General features: G+C 42.8%; 1 long non-coding RNA gene across 1 annotated transcript in view; it reads right to left on the bottom strand.

Moving 5' to 3' along the window:
* Positions 1-15322: 15322 nt before the first annotated feature.
* LOC126299498 (uncharacterized) overlaps positions 15323-23254 on the bottom strand; it is a 178753-nt gene continuing 170821 nt past the window's right edge. Inside the window, exon 3 of the long non-coding RNA XR_007552819.1 lies at positions 15323-15484. This is a non-coding gene — a long non-coding RNA (uncharacterized LOC126299498). The remainder of the gene's footprint in view (positions 15485-23254) is intronic.

Below are 23254 nucleotides of genomic sequence, written 5' to 3'. Positions count from 1 at the left end.
AGACATTTGCCTTTCGCGGGAAATGTTCTTAGGAAGTGAGTCATGCAGATGCGAAGAAGGATCCGCGTCTCAGCTTCCACTAGTTTACTTATCCAAGAGAATTAATCGCAGTTCGTACTAATGAAGAAATAGTAAGACAGAAAAGGGTTGTAACGGCAATATTTGGCGCCAACAGAGTTGCCGTCAATATTCCTGAAACGTGGCTCCAATTGACCTCAGTTCTGAGATATGGCTGGGCAATACTGATGTTATTGCAGGCTGTTAAAGGTATATGCCGAGGAGTTGCCGGTGTTGTCCAAGAAGGGTGGAGGGTATGTTCTATTCCAGGGCAACATCCTTCTCTACCCTTGTCTGTACATGCTTCCCTCTCGTTCTCACCTTTGTTTCCTACTCGTCTCACCGAAAGCGCTGCAATCATACATCTAACAAGGGGTCGCACAGCAATCGGATTTTTTAAGTATATGGTACGTGAAGTTCGAAACTAAAATATCAATCCGCCAAAGCAGTTCAATGCAACTTCAAAAAACGGCGTTGAATTTTTTCCGAGCGGACAGGCCCGCAAGGTTCTATGGTAGAATTCTCGCTTGCAGTGTGGGCGGCCAGAGTTCGATTCCCTCCTGGTGTAAGTTTAAAAGAATGTTGCATGTTCTACAGCATTTCCGCTAAGTTATTAAACACATACAGGCAAAAACTAATTTGTAATGTTTTTATTGAAACTATCTTTATTACCAATATTTTATAAAATATTGGTAATTCATATTTTGTATTTTGTGCGCGGTATGTATTTAGAAATAAGAGACGTGCATTTTTCACGTAAAAAAGTGACAATTAGATGTGTATTAGTTACCATATCTTTGATGATGTTTATATTTAAAGCTGAACGGAAAATACAAAACAAAGACCGGAACGAGACTCCAACCAGCGCTTACCAGTATCGAGCGATACCAGTTTCCTTTTTTCCATCTTTGTGTATTTTATGCTTCACAGAAATGCTCGTAGAACATGTACCACAGAAAAAAAACTTGCTAATCACATTGTGGGCGAACTTTCTACTACAGACAAAATCAGCCGTGAATTTACTGAATTAAAGACGTTCGGAAAATTTCAGACTCGATTTTCTCGAGAATTTTTAGTTACATCTAACTGCTTTACGAATTTGTGTTTGAGTTACGAACTTCAGGTGCCATAATTACGAAAAATTACAAAAATCCTATTGATGTGTTTTCTCTTTGTGAGTGAAAAAAGTATCGTTTCCTTTTTGTTCGAATGCTTGTGAGCTCGCATAATAGCCACATGTGTTGTAGTTCTTAGTTCGTACAGTAATGCGGAAGTGAGAAACGCGAGAAATTTGGATTTTATAAATGTGATTAATCTGCGACGAGAGACGTGTGACGTCAAAATTGATGTAGCCTATATAAAGATCGCAAACTGAAAAACATGTCTCGATGCTGTTGTGATTAGGTCAGAATCACGCTTGATGAAGCACAGAAAAAAATCCCACAATCTTCGAACCACCACAATCTTTGAACCTATACCAAACGCGAAGCAAAAAAGTTGCATCGAAAGAGAAAGAGCGTGGGCGGTTTTCCGTACATATGATTTGCATTTAATGTCATGAATTCCATTCTGTCTCGAGATGTATCTGAAGCAGCAGTGGACAGTATAAACAGTGCTGCGTGGTAGTGAAAAAAATAAAAGAAAAATTGTATTCTTATTTCAAAGTTCTCTTAACGAAATCTTTCAGTCCTTCTACCAAAGCACTGCGGCCTTTTGGTACCAAGCGGCATACTGATAATAGCGAACTTTAAGTCGATAAATTGAACTTCCGTACGATTCACGAGTAGCTAAAAACCAAAGGGTGATGGCCAGTTGGGTTGTATCTGGTATAGACTCTCTCATATTTGTATCGGTTTCAGCAGTTCTCTGACAAACTGCTTGTGCTAGATAGCAGAAAGTTTGTTTTGACATTGGTACAATTCTGGAATGAGCATATATCCAGCATCAGCTCACTAGTTAAATTTTCTGAAGCATTCTGTTTATTTAAAAAAAAGAACGCACAAACAAAAAGACCAATTTCTCTTGTTCTTGCTAATTTGACTCCTTTTGCGATAGAAAATCAGTAGAGCCACACTGATTTCCACTAGTTCGCGTTCGTACATTTTGCGGCAATAATGTGGCCTTTGTAAACACTTTCGGCCCGCATACACCGCTGGGCAATACTAGCCAATAATGTTGTAGTAAATGAGGCTGCAATTTGTGTGGCCACAATATTGCCGGCCAACACTGCCGGGATATATTTTTGGTAATATGCAATTCTTTGGTCCAGGTAAATGTACCCTTACGACCCAAATTATTCTCTAAAACAGAGCGAAGTTATATAGTGAAGAGTGGCCGTGTTTAGATAGATACTAGTACGCTCACGCGAAATCCCGAATACAGACATAGAGCTAAATGCTTCGATGCAAAATTTTTGTTCGTTAAACTCTGGCTATTTTTACTCTGTTTTCCTTAGCCATTTCTGAACGAATAGTTTTCTCCTTAAAGCATCAGGAGAGGTTCCCATATGCACTTTTGCATTAGGTATCGTCCAGAGTTCTGACGTAGCTAAATGAAAACGTTACATTTTGGTATACATTTCGTACATGTTGGACACAGCACATTCTGGGAACACAAGTAAGTATAAACCGACACCGCAAGCTCTCTACCACGGTTTACTGGGGAATTAGTGCTGATGACGACTTTTCTTTACGAGCACTTGTAAGTTTCATCTCATTTAATAGTACACTACTTACAACCCGTTCCGATATCTAGCAAATGCTAGAGAAGGTACGGGAGGTAATGGCTTGAAGGATCTGGCGTCGAGACAGCCGACGCGCCAAGGGACCACGCTGCTTCCGCCTTCCTCGCGATCGAACATCCAATTTCCGTTGCAGCTCACAAACAGGTAACTGCCACCATCGCGCTGCAGTTAGCGTACTGACTGCCAATCGGCGTTCATCTCAAATCACGGACTTCAGATCTCATTAGCGCCCGTCAACTGCACAGACGGCAACGTTATGAGCATTCACCGAGAGTCACTATGTAACCCCTTACTGAAGTTTCAGTGTGAACCAAGCATGCGGAGTCCTTCATAGTGCAGCGAACATGAAATGTAATTAAACTGTAGAGATTGCAACAATATCGTGTGTAGACATTCATGCACACCAGCTGCAACTTCTACAACAGCCCCTAAAGATCTCGCCCATTGGCGTAATTAACTGTCACTTAAACGAACCCATATGGCAGATACCCCTGATGATGAGAATAATAATAATGTTAAAGAGGCGATTCATTCCCTTGAAAAACTCAATGAAATAGCATCTAAAAGTGAACGGAAAACTTCTTATGAATAAATCGAATATGTGGAAGGTTCTGCTCGAACTTAGATGGACACAGTTTGGCAAAATATCTCAAGTACCTAAATTTAAATAGCAAGGAGATGCAAATGGTTCAAATGGCTCTGAGCACTATGGGACTTAACATCTGAGGTCATCAGTCCCCTAGAACTTAGAATTACTTAAACCTAACTAACCTAAGGACAGCACACACATCCATGCCCGAGGCAGGATTCGAACCTGTGAGCGTAGCAGTCGCGCGGTTTCCGACTAAAGCGCCTAGAACCGCTCGGCCATCGCGGCCGGCAAGGAGAAGTCATCCAAACCTCTGAATTAAATCGCGATGCAAACAAAAAGAGAATCAATTCATAATGTTCAGATTACTTATGTGTTGGGGATGGCATTCGACTTGGGTATAAAGAGGATCGTTAAATTACAAAATGCTTACAAAATTGTATGGGATAGATACAATGAAAAAATCAACATCTGGAAATGCAAAATAACATTACGTCACAGCAGTCAAACCTAGAGCGTTATACGCATCAGAAAAAAATCATTTTAGACAGATCGTTAACTAAAGACACAGAAAGAGAAGTAAGGAAAATACTAACAAGTAAGGATAAATTTTGGCCAGGTTTGTGTTGAGGAAATCTGGATGAAACTGAAGTCTAACGAGTTCTTTCACAGTTTGGAGAAAATCTCTGGCACTTTCAGGGAAAGGAAGAAAAATTTTATGACCACATTCTTAGAAGTAACGATAAAGACTGACCAAAAGAATTCTCTGCCTTGCCCTCTCAGTGAAAGCTTAAAACAAATGGATGCTTGAAATTGGAAAAGATCTTAAGGAAATAGGCTTACAAAACAATATTCTACAGTCAACTTAAGCTTTCACGGCCGATATTGTCTTCACTTAAAACTTCCGGGCTGATAGGCCGTGATCGAAGTATAAAACTCTCCCCTGACGTTTCCTCTCCGACTGCGTGAGACATCCTCGGAGGTATAGCGGCGAACAGTTCGCCGCTGTATCTCCGAGGATGTCTCCGGCAGATGGAGAGGAAACGTCAGGGGAGAGTTTTACTTCGACCACGGCTTATCAGCCCGGAAGTGAAGAAAATTCTACAGGTTAGGGCTGCAAACAAACCCTGAATTGACAAGTATCATTTTAAAGCTGAATCACATTTTATGTCTAAAAAACATGGACAAAAGACCATCAGAAAAGTCACAATGCGAGTTTGGGAGAAGAAGAAAGCAAGCACATTACGGAAATAAGCTCAGTCGCACTCCGTAGCTGTGCTTACTGGTGTAAAAAACAAATGACGGAGAAAAACTAAAATATTCGTAACACCCAAATGTCGATGTGATGTTGCAGACAACTTGCGTTTCTTAGTACCGCTTCCGCAAAGTCCTGTTGCTACTGCTGCAAGTAACCCTCTTTGAGACAAAGCGCGTCGATAAAGTGTATATATGTTACGGTAGAGAACAAATGCGGTGCCCTTTTCTACACACGTTTTTGGTAACTATGAAATTTACTTCTCAGAGCAAACCAGTCAAAAGATTTTATTTCGAATCCCTATCTTAGTGTGATCCTTATATATTTCCCGTGCGCAGAAGCAAAGTTCGTTCAGGTGTAGAGATTTTCGAGACTTTCGCAACACTAAGGCCCAGGAGAAACACAAGCGGTGAAATGTGATCATTCATCAGAGCAATAAATCATAAAAACACAACAACTATAACTGTAAAATCTAAACAACCTGTTGCTGCACTATTTAGACGTAGGTCATGTAGTATGGATGTACAGCAATATCAGTCTTTCAACACTGAGCCATGGCACTTTCCAGGCAAGCAAGTGCGTCTTCCAGCAAAGCACACATCCACTGGAAAATGAAATAGGAAGAAAGCCTTTATTTCTGAATTCATGCAATAGAAAATATAATTAATAATCTAATTCTTTTGTGCATTATGCCCGCTGTCAATTACATCTTTAATCCGTTTCCTTCATGGTTCTCCATTTTGCCTCTTTTCCTTAGACCAGAATCTCAATTCAACCCGTGGCAGACTGCAACCTATCATGCTTTGTGTGTACTGTAGCCACGTCTATCAATGTTTGTTTATGGTGTCATAACTGTTCCTTTCCGCCCTAGTTCATTCCTTATGTTATTACATTCTCTATTTCTCAGGGTGCAATTTTTGTTTGATGATGATGATTATTATTATCATTGGTTAAAATGGCTCTGAGCACTATGGGACTTAACATCTGAGGTCATCAGTCCCCTAGAACTTAGAACTACTTAAACCTAACTAACCTAAGGACGTCACACACATCCATGCCCGAGGCAGGATCCGAACCTCGATCGCGCGGTTCCAGACTGAAGCGCCTAGAACCGCTCGGCCACTCCGACCGGCATTATTATTATTATTATTATTATTATTATTATTATTATTATTATTATTATTATCACTATCTCGGTAATAATAACACAGTTCTAAAGTACGAGGGGGTACCCAAAGAATAACGGTAATAACATTGCCGTGGGCAGAGCTTGTGTTGTACGCAGTTCTGCAGCTAGCCGTGTATATCTCAACTCTTTGCCAGTTCAGTGCCACCTGTGTTGTCGACCAGGCATGTCCTGTTCAGTCAGTCAATGTGGCCGAGCGTTTCTAGGCGCTACAGTCTGGAACCGCGCGACCGCTGCAGTTGCAGGTTCGAATCCTGCCTCGGGTATGGACCTGAGTGATGTCCTTAGGTTAGTTAGGTTTAAGTAGTTCTAAGTTCTAGGGGACTGATGACCTCAGATATTAAGCCCCATAGCGGTCAGAGCCATTTGAACCATTTTGTCCTGCTTATCTGCAGTGATTGTTTTTGCTTGCGCTGTTTGGTTCTTGTTTCGTTTTTTATGATGGCAAGTTTAAGTAAACAACGTGCAGCTGTGAAATTTTCTTTTCTACGTGGTAAAAATGCTGCTGAAACTGTTTTAATGTTGGAAACAGTGTACCAAGAAGACGCTATGGAAAAACTCGAGTAAGAGTCGTTTGCTCGATTTAAAAATGGTTACATGTCGATGACTGACAAATCTCTTTCTGGGCGTCCATCAGCTGCACGAATCGACGAAAATTTTGACAAAATTCGGAAGTTTGTGCTCACAGACTGTCGACAGACAATTGATCAACTGTCAGAGATTAGTGGGTTATCTTGCAGTTCGGTTCAGCGAATTTTAACGGAAAATTTGGGAATGAAAAGGGTTGTTACCAAGTTTGTTCCTCGGGTTCTGACTGACAATCAAAAGGAACGTCCAGTTAAAACATGTCGAGCTTTGAAACAACAGCTTCAAATGATCCAGATTTTCTGTCAACCGTTATTACTGGTGAAGAGTCATGGTACTATGGTTACGGCCCAAAAACACAGCAACTGTCAATCCAGTGGAAGACAGCATCGTCACTCTGTCGAAAAAAATGTCGTCAAGTCAAATCAAAGATCAAAACAATGCTGTTTTGCTTTTTTGATACCAAGGGCGTAGTTCACTCAGAGTTTATTCCCACAGATCAGACCGTCAATCAGACCTTTTATTTGGAAATTTTAAGAAGATTGCAAGATTGCGCAACTGTGTTCGTCAAAAAAGATCCTATCTGTGGTAGACAGGAGACTGGCTCTTCCACCACGACAACACACAGCCATCTCTGTTAGACAGCTGTTGGCTAAAAATGACATGGTTCCGCTGCCCCATGCACCTTACTCGCCTTGCCTGGCTCCATGCGACTTTTTCTTATTTCCTCGCATGAAAAGAGGTATGAAAGGACACCTATTTGACAACATTGAAGAAGTCAACAAAAAAGGAGAGAGGAACTGTCGGTCATTTCTCAAGATGACTGCAAAAAATGTTTCGAACAGTGAAAGCACCAGTGGGACAAATTAGCTGTAATGGAGAGTATTTTGAACGGAATACGGTTGTTTTGTAAACAATTTGAAAATATATAGCTTTTAAAATATAATTCCTGGTTTTGTGGGTATCCCATCGTATTACTCTGAAAGGTCGTTCAAATGCGATGTCGTGGGCCGGCTGCAACAAAATACATAAGAAAGTTTGTACAACAATTTTTGCTCCTTTTTCTGGTTTGTTGCCTAAGACGTACGGTTCTTAACCTCAACCATAGAAAATAACACCGTTCGATCAATTAGCGTTGGCTCTCTCCACAAAAGATGCGCATCAAAGGGCCATCAAGTTTGCTTCTGGTGGTCTTTCTTTTCGCGCCGGAATAAGTTCCTGATAAAGATTGAACACTACATTTCCCGTAACAAGTAAAATTCTTTTGTAGTCTGACCGTATCCAGACTTGATTGGTATCGAATGTGGTAAGTATTGTTAACTGTTCATACAAACCTCCGTAGTTAAAGCCATACAACAGATTTTTAAAAAGAATATCCTTTCTTCTCTTAGCTGCAGACACATAGCCATATCGATGGTTGGCAATGAAAACCTCGTAACTTCATCTGTCTTTGAAATCCTTTAATTCCAGTAACCAGTAGCTCCATTATCAAAGACAGTTTTGAAAGTGCATGGATTTCTCTAATCTGTCAGTAACTGGGCTTCTACTGTATAGTTACACATGTAATAACTTTCATCTGTGTGACTTTATATATTTTTTTGAAAAACTGTTTAACTTCTCCTGTAAAATTTAGCACAATTGAATTACGCGGTTTTCACTGCTTACCATCGATATGCCCTATATGCCACAGGCCACATCCTTTCTTCCAAGACGAGAGATCATGTTGCTCTCGGTTATCTCTACATTTACTGGATCTTCATCCTGCAGCGCTACGGAAGCAACTAATTTTCTAGCTTAAGTTTGCTATCTTACTAACTTCTACCCATCCGCTACTGGGTGTTGTCGTCATGAACCTTCGAAGGCGATAGTTAACTAAATGAAATTAAGTGGTTTCGGAGAGCTTTTCAAGTCTCAAACATCTATGATGTTTATGTGCAGACTAAGCGACGAATGAAAATTTGTACAAAGGCCGGGATTTGAACCCGCATCTCCTGCTCCGCCACTGCATCAGGGTGGCGTGTGGTTAGCGCGCCTGCCCAATGAGCAGGCGCCCCAGGTTGGAATCTTTGCCTTGGTACATATTTTCATTTGTCCCTTCAGTCTGCATATATACACAATAATCAACCGTTTCTTCTGCCAGGGTCACGGCTACACGGCATACACTAGAAACGCAGACACGAGGCTTTTGCTACAACTGAATGTCTCACATATCATTAACTTGTTCACGGAAGATCCGATATTTAGTTTCTCCAAAAACAGCATGCATGCGGTATACACACTGTAACTAAAGAGCAATAAATAAAATTCTGCTCTGCCATAATGTCCTTAATAAAGCTCATCGATTTCGGAAGGCCAGTTCTTCAACTGAGGGTGCGTGTCAAACGTAACTACGTTATTGAAAAGTGGGACTAGAAAGTAAACGACATTAATTAAGATTAAACGTAATAACATAACAGTGCGATATTTTTCGTCAAACTGTAAATCGCTGTCCACGGGCTCTTACAACCACATTGCCTAAGACGGGTCACGAAAAGATACGTTCATGACGCCTAAAAGGATGACGCTGCAGTAAGCAGTTAATCATGCTACTGAATTTTTAATACAACAATGTAACGGAAGATATTTTGCAAACGTCTCACACCCTAAACTTTGAATTGCAACTGTCGTACTATTTTTGATTATATGATGTTCGTGGTTTCATCTATAAAACTCTACAACATGAACTCTCCACGAACGGCACCAATAAACGACACAGCTATATTAAAATAACTAAGAAAATTTACAAGAGCAGTGAGCAGTAGTATTTTTCGACATACACAACGTATGTGACGAAGGTCCAACTATGGTTAAGTAATGAACAAAATAGTACATGTCAATTAGGAAACGTGTCACTCTTTAACTCTTTTGGAGTCAGGAGTCATAATCACCATAAACCTAACCTTCCGAAATGATACACATTTACCAAGGTGTGGGTAATTTTGAAGACCTCATTCGACGTTACTGCAGAAACCAACTATAAGCGCGTAGAAAAGATTAATCATATTTCACAACACTATATCTCCTAGATGAATGAAGTTAGAAACTTAGGGTTAAATTTAACTTACGCATCGAAATTAAAAGTTTATCTTGGTGCCAGCTGCAAGTTGCCGGTGGGGATTTTCCTAATGCCGCTAGCTTGTTCATGAAAAGTTTTCCCATAATTAACAGAAGGTGTCGAAAATTTCAGTTTTCAACAGGTCGGAGCACCACGAAACCGGGATGCTCTATCATGATTCTCAAATTCCATCATTAAACTCCAAGGTCGCCTGATCTTACAATAAGTGATTTTTTTGTGTTGGGGGGAGGGGGGGGGGGGGGGGGGTTGGAGGATTGGAAGGGAAGTTTGAAGACTCCAACTACATGCCTGTCCTTCAACAGCTTAGGGTGAACGCCGCAAATGAACAGCAGTGAATACAGTTGTGAGTAGGCAAGCAACTTAAATCACTTAATAAAAGCAAGTCTTCTGGTCCAGACTGTATACCAATTACGTTCCTTTCACAGTATGCTGATGCAATAGCTCCTTACTTAACTATCACATACAACCGTTCGCTCGACGAAAGATCCGTAGCCAAAGACTGGAAAGTTGCACAGGTCACACCAATATTCGAGAAACGCATTAGGAATAATCCACTGAATTACAGGCCCATATCATTAACGTCGATATATTGTGTTCGAACGTTATGAACTAACTCAAAGAAAACTGTCTATTAACACACAGTCAACATGGATTTAGAAGACATCGTTCTTTTGAAACACAACTAGCTCTTTACTCACATGAATTGCTGAGTGTTATTGACAAGGGATTTCAGATTGATTCCGTATTTCTGGATTTCCGTAAGGCTCTTGACACTGTACCACACAAGTGGCATGAAGTGAAATTGCGTGCTTACGGAATATCGTCTTAGTTATATGACTGGATTCGTGATTTCCTGTCAGAATAGTCACAGTTCGTAGTAACTGACGGAAAGTCATCCAGTAAAACAGAAGTGATTTCTGAGGTACCTCAAGGTAGCGTTACTTCGGTTACGCGATAAGTAAGTCGAATCAAAAGGCCGTAAATTCAACTAAATACCTAAGAATTACAATTATGAACAACTTAAATAGGAACACATAGAAAGACTGCGTTTTATTGACAGGACACTTAGAAAATGTAACAGATCTACTAAGGAGACTGCCTACACTACGCACGTCCGTCCTCTTTTATCTTCTTTTAGAATACTGCTGCGCGGTGTGGGATCCTTGCAAGATATGATTGACAAAGTACATCGAAAAAGTTCAAAGAAGGGAAGTACGTTTTGTATAATCATGAAATAGAGGGCAGAGTGTCACTGAAATGATACAGGATTTGGGGTGGACATAATTTTTTTTTTTAAAGGCGTTTTTCGTTGCGGCGTAATCTTCTCACGAAATTCCAATCACCAACTTTCTCCTCCGAATGCGAAGATATTTTATTGGTACCGACCTAAATAGGGAGAAACGGTCACCATGATAAAATATGGGAAACCAGATCTCTTACGGAAAGATACAATATGTGATCAAAAGTATCCGGACACTCCCAAAAACATACGTTTTCCATATCAGGTGCACTGTGCTGCCACCAGCTGCCAGGTAATCTATATTAGCGACCTCAGCAGACATTAGACGTCGCGAGAGACCAGAATGTGGCGCTCCGCGGATCTCACGGACTTCGAACGTGGTCAAGTGGTTGGGTGTCACTTATGTCATACGTCTGTCCGCGAGATTTTCACACTCATAAACATCCCTAGGTCCACTGTTTCCGATGTGATAGTGAAGTGGACTGACAGAGACCGCCGACATTTGAAGAGGTCGTAATGTGTAATAGGCATACATCTACCTAGGCCATCACACAGGAATTCCAAACTGTATCAGGATCCACTGGAAGTACTATGACAGTTAGGCGGGAGGTGAGAAAACTTGGATTTCATGGTCGAGCCGCTCGTCATAAGCCACTCATCATGCTGGTAAATGCCAAACGACGCCTCGCTTGGTGTAATGAGCGTAAACATTGGACGATTGAACAGTGGAAAAACGTTGTGTGGAGTGTAGCGATCCGAGGTAGGATTTGGGTATGGCGAATGCCTGGCGAACGTCATCTGCCACCGTGTGTAGTGCCAACAGTAAAATTCGGAGGCGGTGTGGTCATGTTTTTCATGAACGGGGCTTCCACACCTTGTTGTTTTACGTAGCACTATCACTGCACAGGCCTGCACTGATGTTTTAAGCACCTTCTTGCTTCCCACTGTTGAAGAGCAATTGCATCTTTCAACATGATCCAGCACATCGAGCACCTGTTCATAAAACACGGCTTTTGGCGGATTGGTTACGCGACAATAATGGACTGGCCTGCACAGAGGCCTGACCTAAATCCTGTAAAACACCTTTGCGATGTTTTGGAACGCTGACTTCCTGCCAGGCCTCACCAACAGACATCGGTACCTGTCCGCAGTGCAGCACTCCGTGAAGAATGGGCTGCCATTCGCCAAGAATCCTTCCAGCATCTGATTGAGCGTATGCCTGCGAAAGTGAAAGCTGTGATCAAGGCTAAGGGTTGATCAACACCATATTGAATTCCAGCATTAGCGATGAAGGACGCCACGAACTTGTGAGTCATTTTCAGCCAGGTGTTCGGATACATAGTGTATAGGTAATCGTTCTTTCCGCACCATATACGAGATTGGTGTAATAGATAATTGTGGAGATGGTTCGATAAACCCTCTGCCAGGCACTTAAATGTGAGTTGCAGAGTATCGATGTAGATGTAGATTGTGCAGCAGGTTGTAAAAGCCGAACTTACGTACAGAGAAAACTTTTACAAAACGCTTTGCCCTAACTGGACTAAGTGCTCGATACAGATTTATGTTTACGGTAAAATTTGATGGCATGCTTGTAGATTGTGTAGGAGAAGATTCATCAATAGGTTTTTGTAAACGTGACTGTGAAAAGCACACTTCGAAGGATGTAATGTGGAAAATACCTATGGAGCAGTAAATATTCCCTTATTGTAAACAACGTGTACCGTTCATGGAGTTAAACGATTTCGAGCTCAAGTAACGGAGTCAAATGTTTTCGATCTCTAACTTTATTTCTATCAATGGGCGTACTTTATAATGCAAGGTGTTGAGACTGGAAGTTGTCAGTTTCATCAACTGCTGTGAGAGTAAGTAGCTGTTACAGGATGCAACTTCTTTAAGCAAGTAAAAAACAAATATTCATTTCCGACCATAAGTTCCTTGTCTCAAATTAATCAGTTTAGGACCCCTTCTACTACAGGCGTAATTTTGGCCCTGAAGGTTCCCTTGTTCCCACATTAAAATCTGCTTCTTTCCAAAAACATAGCAGACTTGTAAAACACTCGTCTCTATATTATTCTAAAGTAACTGAAATTGCGACCTAATCCTGAAACAGTTTATTGTTAAACTAGCAGCTGAGGGCAAGACAAGTCAACAGTTTACGAAAATGGCCACACATGATATAAAAACAAATTGTAATTTCTTTAGATATACTGTTCCAATCCTACAGCAATTCTCATTTCATCAGCTATTGATGGCCCTTAAAAATTACATTATTTCATTGAAAGTAATTCTAGCTGCTTGAATGCCGGACTAGATATGGCAGTTTCGCATATAAATCATATGGCAAAATACAACGAGGCGACAAAAGTCATGAGATGCCTTCTAATATCGTGTTTGGCCAGCGTAGTGAAGCAGCTCGACATGGCATGGGCTCAACAAATCGTTGGAGCTTCCCTACAGAAATACTGAGGCATGCTGCCTCTGTAGCCGTCCATAATTGTGAAAGTGTTGCCGGTGTAGGATTATGTGCACGGACAGACCTCTCCATTATATCACATAAATGTTCGATGGGATTCATGCTGGGCAATCTGGCTAGTCAAACCATCGCTAAGACTGTCCAGAATTTTCTTCCAACCAATCGCGAACAATTGTGGCTTGGTGACATGGCGCATTGTCATCCACAAAAATGCCATAGTTTTTTGGGAGTATGAAGTCCATGAATGGCTGCAGCTGTTCTCCAAGTTGCCGAACAGAACCATTTCCAGTCAATGATCGGTTTAGTTGGATTACAGGACCCAGTCCATTCCATGTAAACACACCCCACAGCATTACGGAGCCTCTGTCAGTTTCCACAGTGCCTTGTTGGCAACTTGGGTCCAAGGTTTCGGGGGGTCTACGCCACACTCGAGCTCTTATCATCAGCACGTAAGAACTGAAATCAGAACTCATCTGACCATGCCAAGGTTTTCCACTCCTCTACGCTATAGGCGATACGTTCACGAGCCCAGGAGAGGCGCTGCAGGCGATGTCGTGCTGTTAGGAAAGGCACTAGCATCGTTCGTCTACTTCCATAGCCCACAGATTTCGCCACACTGTTATAACAGACATGTTCGTCGTACGTTCTACATTGATTTTTGCGGTTATTTCAAGCATAATTGTTTGTGTGTTAGCACTGAAAACTCTACGAAAACACCGCTGCTTTCGGTCCTTAGGTGAAGGCCATAGGCCACTGCAGAGTCCAATGTGCGAGGTAATGCCTGAAATTTGCTAGTCTCCACACACACTTGAAACTGTTGACCTCGGAATATTGAATTCCCTAATAATTTCCGATATGAAATGTCGTATGCGTCTCACTGCGTTCAGAGTCTGTTAATTCCGAGGCCGTAATCCCGTCGGTAACCATTTCACATCAATCACCTGAGTACAGATGACAGCTCCACCAATGCACTGCCCTTTTATAACTTGTTTACTAGCTACCACCGTCTGTACATATGCATATCGCTATCCCATGATTTGTCACCTCAGTGTACTCTCCTCTATGCTACTGTCATCTGCCAAAATCTTGTTAAGATATCTCAAACTGTTTATCGATGAACGTTGTGAGTGTTTAATTTTAGCGAGTGCGGGACGAAGCGCTTTCCATACAATCCATTTCCTCGAAATTGGAGACAGACAACTATGTCATTCCAAGTTTAAAGAATAATTTAATGTTATCTACACTTCATATGCAGCAACATATGACCTCCAGAGTGAGATTTTCACTCTGCAGCGGAGTGTGCGCTGATATGAAACTTCCTGGCAGATTAAAAGTGTGTACCGGACCGAGACTCGAACTCGGGACCTTTGCCTTTCGGAAAGTGCTCTACCAACTGAACTACCCAAGCACGACTCTCGACCCGTTCCCACAGCTTCAATTCCGCCAGTACCTCGTCTCCTACCTTCCAAACTTCTCAGAAGCTCTCCTGCATACCTTGCAGAACTAGCACTCCTGGAAGAAAAGATTTTGTGGAGACATGGCTTAGCCACATATGACCTACCATGCACCAAACGCAATTTCATAGCGATCCTTTTTTTTCCCAGTGCCAACTTCAAGAATTTCTTGCAGTAGTTTAGCTAACCTCGAAATATCATAGTAACCATGACCATCAACGAAATGATAGGCAATTCATAATAGGCTGAGGAATTAAATTGTAAGATACGCGAGAATGAACTTTTTTTACCGAATAGTTTATTTACAATCCGCCCTGTAGGCTGGGTGCGCGAATGAACTTTTTTTTACCGAATAGTTTATTTACAATCCGCCCTGTAGGCTGGGACATCAGACGCCAAACAACTCCTGACCGTCACCACAGATCCCTGCAGCCAGCTAGCAGACGATAGAGCCTGCAAGCGAGCCGGCGCACCAGCCAGCAAACTAAGCTTACAGCGAGTCTTATTCCGTGTGAGGCGGGCTTCTTTTGTGAGCTAATGGCTGTCTAATTGTCCACTGTTTAGCGCTTTGACTGCCGCGTTCTCTCGGTAATACACTACCGCTACTGCTGCAACTTACCGAAGAGGCTGGCGGCGTCGAGCAGGCTGGGCGCGTCCGCGGCGGCGGCGGCGGCAGCGGCGGCGGCGGCGGCGGCGGCAGCGGGGCCGGACCCCGGAGCCGCCGCGGACTTGTCGGCGCCGCGCTCCACGTCGCTCTCCTTCTCCATCCCGCTGCTCACTCCGCCACCTGCACCACAAAGCGCGCCCTCACCACACTGACAGAGCTGCAGCGGTTGCACAACAAAATGGACACAGCGAGGGAAATGCATACCTGATCATAAATACGGATGCCTGCATGTTGCGCTCTTTTATTCGACCAGGAACGGAGCCTGTGCAATGCCCTCAACCAACACCGACTCAAAGGAAGGCCTCGACGCTTGTTGGTGACGTTACGTCAGCTAGGCACGGCGAACGCCAGGCCTGTTGCAGGCAGAAACGCCTGGGCGTGCTTATCACTATAAATCTCTTATTTTTTGGACAAAATGTTTGGTATTGTTTTGCATTCTGCAGTTTTATTTAGATGAAAGATTTTCTTAATATCGTAAAGCTAAAAATGAGGATCGTAGTTCTGTATTACTGAATCCTGTCGAAACAAACGTAGATCAATATGAGAAGATGCTTTGCCCCATTGCAGAAACAGAACAAAAGAAGGCAAAAGAGGAATCGAACCCGAAACCTCTGGCGTTAAGAGTCCAAGCCCTACCCATCTAGACCAGACGGTGGCTCAGCAGTGGACTAACATTTTATACTCATAACGCACGTAAGAAACTTTGGATCGCTTTTTCTCGGGATTTTCCCAGTAGTGCGTTCTAATACTTTAACCATGTGAGGTGTTAGGGGTCCTCTTTCACCACACAAAATTTCGGACAAATCCCCGACCCCAACTCGTGCTATCTCCTTGTTAGTTTGCAAGCTTCGGAAATTTTACATTCAAGTAACTATATTTACTTCATCCATTTTGTTATCGAAACTTACCCCAACCCCCTTACAATGAACTCGTTTCTTTTATTTATTTATTTATTTCCGTTTGACATTGACACTGTAAATGTGAACTAATTTACATGTGTAAATGTCCAACTGTTGCCAGTCATTAGATTACAGTTGTTTTCCTCGAAAGGAATTCTAAACAGGAAACAAAATGCTTCCTACATCGAAAACACTGCTGAGCTTAAATTTTTTAAACATGCGCATTAGAAAAGATAAATATTCCCCTCTTGTAACTGAAAGGAGAAACTTTATAAGATAAAAAAAATTTATTTGATAAAACTTATTCTGTCCCCGACCCCATACCCAAATGTGTACAATCGCAAGATATTTCATTAACATTCAGTGCTCCTCACCCCATAGTCAACCAAGATACCTAAAGAAGAGCACCAATATGTTCACAGTTTCTTGTAAAAGCAACCCAGTACAAACCCGACTTCCTCAGATTTACAAATAAGGTAAAGGAGCACGAATTCTATTGCTGCTGGACCATGAAGTTGTTTTTGTATGTCAATCCTTAAAACAGGTGGAAATTTAAGTTCAGGAGTGCACTATTTGTTTAGAAGTGTAATGAACTGCACAATTAATTGATTGCAGAAATCTCTCAGAACAATGTGTGTTGGTCAACTACCGCCAATAGTTCCACATTTTCCTGTGTCAGGGAGGGAGACACCACCATTATGAGTATGCCTGCAATAGACCTGGCGTTGGCCGTGCCTAGCTGACGTGACGCCATGAACAAGCGCCGAGACCTTCCTTTGAGCCGGTGTTGCCTCAACACGTTGCAAATGTGAGTGCTCTGTGTATTCGAGTGTGCATTATGTCGGAGATTAGTACACACATCAAAAAAAGTTTTGCATCACCTCAGTTCCGAGAGTTCTAGAACCTGTACAGAAAATTGGAATAGAGATTAACATAAACATCATTTTCGCCCTTTTATTGCTCATGAAAACCACACATTGCATGTTGTACCACCATACAGCGAGACCTTCAGAGGTGGTGCCCAAGACTGCTGAACACACCGGTACCTCTAATACCCAGTAGCACTCTTGCATTGATGCACGCTCATATTCGTCGTGGCATACTGTCCACAAGTTCATAGAGGCACTTTTGGTCCAGATAGTCCCACTTCTCAACGGCAATTCGGCGTAGATCCCTCAGAGCTGTTGGTGGGTCACGTCATCCATAAACAGCCCGTTTCAATTTATCCCAGGCATATTCGATGGGGTTCATGTCTGGAAAACATGCTGGCCACTCTAGTCGAGCGACGTCATTATCTTGAAGGAAGTCATCCACAAGATGTCCACGCGCAGTGGCTAGCACACTGGACTCGCATTCCGGCCATCCTGATTTAGGTTTTCCGTGATTTCTCTAAATCGCTCCAGGCAAATTCCGGGATAGTTCCTTTGAAAGGGCACGGCCGGCTTCCTTCCCCGTCCTTCCCTAATCCGATGAGACCGATTGACCTCGCTGTCTGATCTCCTCCCCAAACAATCCAATCCAATCCAAGACGTTCACGATCGGGTGCGAACTGTCATCCATGAAGACGAATGCCTCGCCAATTTGTTGCCGATATGGCTGCACTATCGGTCAAAGGATGGCATTCACTTATCGTACAGCCGTTACGGTGCCTTCCATGACCACCAGTGGCGTACGCCGGTCCAACATAATGCACCCCAAAACAGCAGGGAACTTCCACGTTGCTGCACACGCAGGACAGTGTGTCTAAGGCGTTCAGCCTGACCGGGTTGCCTCCAAACTCGTCTCCGAAGACTGACTGATTGAAGGCATATGCGACACTCAGCGGTGAAGAGAACGTGATGCCAATACTGAGCGGTACATTCGGCATGTTGTTGGGCCCACCTGTACCGCGCTGCATGGTGTCGTGGTTGCAAAGATGGACCTCGCCATGGACGTCGGGAGTAGTGTTGCGCATCATGCAGCCTATCGCGCACAGTTTGAGTCGCTACACGACGTCTTGTTGCTACTCGAAAAGCATTATTCAACATGGTGACGTTGCTGACAGGCTTCCTCCGAGCCAAAATCCGAAGGTAGCGGTCATCCACTGCAGTAGTAGCCCTTGGGCGGCCTGAGAGAGGCATGTCATCGACAGTTCGTGTCTCTCTGTAGCTCTTCCATGTCCGAACAACATCGCTTTGGTTCACTCAGAGACGCTTTGAACCTTCGCCCGTTAACAGCCCTTCCTGAGACAGAGTAATAATGCGGACGCGATCGAACCGCGGTATTGACCGTCTAGACATGGTTGAAGTACAGAGAACAAGAGTCTGTACTTCCTTACTGGTGGAAGACTGGAACTGATCAGCTGTCGGACCCCCTCCGTCCAATAGACGCTGCTCATGCATGGTTGTTTATATCTTTGGACGGGTTTAGTGACGTCTCTGAACAGTCTAAGGGACTGTGTCTGTGATATAATATCCACAGTCAACGTCTATCTTCAAGAGTGATCCAAAACGTTTTTTGATGTGTGTAAATGTTGATGACTAACGACTAGAATGATTTGCTTGAGACGTGAATCGCAGATGAAGTTAATAGCGCATCTCGGATAGAGAGACAAACAGACGTTGCAACATTTAGTACGTTTTTGGAAATTGAGAATTTAGTAAGGACTATGAGACCAAACTGCTGAGGTTATCGGTCCCTAAGCTTACCTACTACTTAATCTAACTGAAACTAACCCACGCCCGATGGAGGACTCGAACCTCCAACGGGGGGAGCCGCGTGGACCGCGGCAACACGCATGAGACCGCGCGGCTACGCGGCCCGGCAGTACGGTTGTAACTGCCACTGTGTAATTTCGTTAATGTGTTACAGTTTCTGCAATGTATCCCCTAAGTGCGTCCCTGTGCCTGTGAGTGGTATCTTCGAAACTGGTTTATCAGACTCACGTCGCAGACTTCGTGCCCGACATGTTTTGGCTGAGCGAAGTGGCGGGATGGTTCCTTGAAAATCTTGTTGTCGATCAGTTTGCAGTCTTTAGCAGAAACGGTGCTCGTACTTCGTATCTAATGAAGTTTTCGTTTATCTGAGGTTAAATTTCAATCAGAAGATGGAGCGTGACGGAAAAAAACAAACCGCATACTGTTCCTACACGTTCTCGATGTAAATTACCATTTAAGGTTAAATACAACTGTTCGTATGTGTACAGCGCCAAGTGTTTTTACAACAACACACAGAAATAGTTAGGTCAGTTATATTTAACGATCGACAGAAGCTTAATAAAGGCTTCGAGAAAGAAGATATTAAAGCGAAATACGACTGTTTTACGCTCTGCGCTGCCACTGCCAACTCATAAAACTACGACTGCAGAAGTTTCAGCTTTTTTCCCCCTTGGACTGTCTGAAAGCTACAGCAAAGGACAAACAGTCACTTCTGCTAAATCGAAACTGAATACTTCTGGAGGAGTCGACTTCTGAGAGGCAACCTCCAACGAAGAAATCTAAATACATACCGCTGCTATATGCACTGGAACGACAGCGATGCGATATTGTACATAAGATGTCTTCTGCGGTTCTCAAATCCTATCTGCTGAACTAATGACCCTGTGTGCTATGACCTGGTCGGTGAATTACTGCTCTATAGAAAAAAATCTAGCTATAGGTTTCCTGCGCACATTACACAAATAATGAGATTTGTTCTGTAGAGTGTCTCTTATTGAAGGAACTGTTTGAATACAACTACTCGTAAATGCGGGGTGAAGTGTGACCTATAACTCTACTTCTTGGTTACATTCAAATAGAATAAGCTCTTTAATAAACAAGCGTTTACGACCGTAGACGTACTGCCAGAATGAGATTTTCACTCTGCAGCGGAGTATGCGCTGATACGAAACTTCCTGGCAGATTAAAACTGTGTGTCCGACCGAGACTCGAACTCGGGACCTTTGCCTTTCGTGGGCAAGTGCTCTACCAACTGAGCTACCGAAGCACGACTCACGCGTAGGAGACGAGGTACTGGCAAAAGTAAAGCTGTGAGTACCGGGCGTGAGTCGTGCTTCGGTAGCTCAGTTGGTAGAGCACTTGCCCGCGAAAGGCAAAGGTCCCGTGAGTCTCGTTCGGGCATACAGTTTTAATCTGCCAGGAAGTTTCGTAGACGTACTGATTCGGCAGCATTTCCATTTTCTCCCGCAAAAATACACGTATCCATCTGCGGATTTCAATCCAGCCTTCGTGGTGAGGTCAACTTTACTCACTATATTTTTACGAGTCGTTCACTTTCTGCGAAACTCGCTAGTTGCATGAAGGATGTGATATGAAGAAGACGCAGATGCGGAAAAGTTGCACTGAAGCCTGTATCATGTGACAGACTAGGCGTCATTGCGCAAGCTTCACAAAAAGCTACAGCTTAATTGCCTCACAAGGGGCTGCCTGACGCTCTCTGACAAGCGCATCACTTCTTTGTCGTCAATGACTGCTCTTGCTTCACCTGTTTCTGTTGACATGCTGCACACTATATTTCCCCCAATTTTTGCAACTTCTTAGTGGGTTTTTACAAAACACAATGAAAATTTCTTACTTTTTAACCTGTAACGCTTGCGCACCGTCCACGTTTTAATCGTGCATGGCGCCGGTACGATGCAGAATAGAATCAGTGTAACAATGCATTGTCTAGCGATGACTTTAAATAACTGCACACGATTGGAATATTGGAAAAAATCGTTAAAAGAATGCAACCACTACCTTCTAATCAGAAAATATGTGCACTGGCATTAGTCGATTGCTAGTGTATGAGAAATGAAAACGATACTTCATGATTATCTGTCGCTGACTCTCTGTTGAAAAGTATTACAAAAATCGCTCACAGTGACACTTGTGTTCAAATAAAGCTAACACTGCTCCAAGAAACAAGAAAACTTTTAAAAAGAAACACTACTTGTATGCAGAAGTGAAATGGATTCTTCGGGTATGATAGAGTGAACATTACTACGTATGAGGAGCGGCTCGTTCTGCCTTGCGTAGTAAGTGAAGTGCTGTGGTGCGGTGTGTGTTGTGTTGTGTGTGTGTGTGTGTGTGTGTGTGTGTGTGTGTGTGTGTGTGTGTGTGTTTAAAGACAGAGAGAGAGAGAGAGAGAGAGAGAGAGAGAGAGAGAGAGCTGGGGGCGGATGTGTGGTACACGCAAGGAGTGCAACTCCGCCAGAGCAGCACGATGCTATCTGAGCTATTTACGACCACTTTGTTATTGGATATCTCTCTGCAAATGAGTCAATACGCGCTCCGTTCTCAGGCTTGTCTTGTCGTGCTCTTATCTCGTCGTCCTCAATAAATGGGTGACAGTAAGCGGCGACACATTATTTTCAGATTGTATTTTAATATGATTTTGAATCAAATGCTATAATAGAGTTCTCAAACACCGTGTTTGCGTCCTCATTGAATATGTGCGAACTGTCCAACGCAAGAATTTTCTTGATGATTAGCGCAGCTCTTTCAAGCTGGCCTGTTGATTGTCGATGCATCTTTCACTGAGCTACACTTCTATTTTATGACAGTATTTTGCCACCAACTAATAATCGTCAGAGTTACACTACTCTAGGAATACAATCTGAGAACATCTGAACCAATTACAATTTCCTTGGCTATCATACCCAAGAGCAAGCACTGGCAAGACTTAATACTCAAAGAGAAAAACAATGACTATATTCGGCACTGCTCCGGTTGCAAAGTGCGAACACAGATCTAAGGGACTAGTTTCGTTCACTACTGCAGAGTAAGTTGACATACTGCCTTATTACATGTCACGATAACATACAACTGTCTTACAGACCTGCAATGCCTTCCAGACGGAATGCCATGAATTGTCGAATGTGTTACCTGCATTCATTTCGTGCACTTCCAGTCAGCACCACAAATGCTAATGTTATCTTACTGTTTATAGGAGATAATTTGCGTAAATCTATAATTGGTTTTTATTCGACACAGTCCTGTTTTTCTTTTATTCAGTTTTAGTTCCTGACAACGATAGCAATATATCTGAAATACTCTTTCAAGGTAGTTTCACGCACTGACTGTATTGTAGGTACTTCATCAGCACACCTAAATACGATCATCATCATTAATATTACTGTCCGAATACACTGGTCGTCTGAAGATGTATGCAGCAAAGAAATAATTATACTAAATAATAGCAGTGAAGCAACGCTCAACAAGTACTACAACTGCGTATAACGTTACGGTAATACCAATTGTTTTATATTTACCGCCTTCGGACGAAACTCAAGCAAGGGAAAGTTGAAAGTGTCATCAGGCCGGAAGAGGGGGTGGATGTTAGTGGTAGTTCACAATTAATAAAAAAGGCTAGTCTTCAAGTACTGAACGTCTTTACCTTGTTGTTCCACATGACATTCGTCAAATACAACGATCCAAAAAGCTGCCCTGAAACACACCGTATCTGTCGTGGTAATTTGCGTATCGTCCGTAAACAAAATTTATTGACAATGCAGCCAGCAGGGTAATTGCGTTTATGCGCCCATTTCAGCCAAAAGCTTTATTTCAAGGGGAGAGGTATTCACACCAGACATAATGATAAGCCTGATGCATTTATGGTTTACGTTCATCAGCAAATGTTTCCTTAAACATACGGGCCGTAACTGTTACGACGATGTGCCGGAATCTGTTGCCGCGTCACCAGGCGGCTTAAGTCAATGAAATTCACAGCATACACTTCAGCGGCTCATTGAAAATGTACCCCTGCGCGGGAAGGAACATGGAACACTTCCGCAGTTCGGCCTGGTTGTACGGAATAGTAGAGCAGGACCTGTTGCACAATCACGCGACATAACTCCGGTAGAATTTTTATGAAGACCTGTGTAAAACATCGTGTACCCTGTCCCAGAAAGGAATTTATTGTGCTCTTATTCGTAGCTTTTGCGTAAATTCGACACGAAACTCATGTGTTCGAATGACTGTCACAATCGCTACCACAAGGCAATTCGGACGCCTTTTCTCCAGTGTGTAAGAAG

This window comes from Schistocerca gregaria, chromosome X, assembly GCF_023897955.1.
Source record: "Schistocerca gregaria isolate iqSchGreg1 chromosome X, iqSchGreg1.2, whole genome shotgun sequence".
NCBI classification, from domain to species: domain Eukaryota; kingdom Metazoa; phylum Arthropoda; class Insecta; order Orthoptera; family Acrididae; genus Schistocerca; species Schistocerca gregaria.
This window is presented reverse-complemented; position numbering and strand designations above follow the sequence as displayed.